Below are 692 nucleotides of genomic sequence, written 5' to 3'. Positions count from 1 at the left end.
GTAAGCCGGCGGGTGCGGGGTTACCACCGGAATGGCAGCGGCGGCCAGCGGGGCGAGATAGTCAGGTAAGGTTTCCATGGGCTGGTTAAAAGCTGCCAGGGCCATTTCTTCCCTGTCAAGTCGCTCCTTCTTGATAGCAGGCATGGTGCTGCCGCGCTCCCCGTGCGCCCTCGTCTCTCCAAAGCACAGTGGCTCTAATGTCTCCGGTTCAACTTGCCCCCGCTCTGGCTGGAGTTTGGATGAAATGCGCCAGCAGCAGCAGCAGCAGCAACACAAGCACCTTTGGCGCTCGGGTGCCGGAGGTGGCTGGTATCCCCCGAAGCAGCCCGCTAACAAATCGCCTGGGCTGGGTCCCCAGCAGAGCTGTCTGGGATCCCTCTCCCACGGAGAGGCTAATGTACCGTAGACCCGGGAGCTGCTGTGTGGCTCGCAGATCTGCCCCTCCGGACTAATACCTGACATCTCGGAGAGGTCTCTGCTGCCGTAGACATTATTTTGGTTTAAAAAAAAAATGCTTATTGATTCCCCTAGATCGACCCACCTTCTCGCCAGGCTGGAGGGTTCCCCGCCGCCCACCCAGCCCCCTTTCGCCCTTCCCCCCTTCCTTTAAACTGACACCTGGTTTATTTATTTATATGCAATAATTAAAATTAAACGCTGCGCCCCCGCCGCCACCCCGCGATCCACTTCCC

This window comes from Apteryx rowi, unplaced genomic scaffold (assembly GCF_003343035.1).
Source record: "Apteryx rowi isolate R43461 unplaced genomic scaffold, aptRow1 scaffold_38, whole genome shotgun sequence".
Taxonomy (NCBI): domain Eukaryota; kingdom Metazoa; phylum Chordata; class Aves; order Apterygiformes; family Apterygidae; genus Apteryx; species Apteryx rowi.
This window is presented reverse-complemented; position numbering follows the sequence as displayed.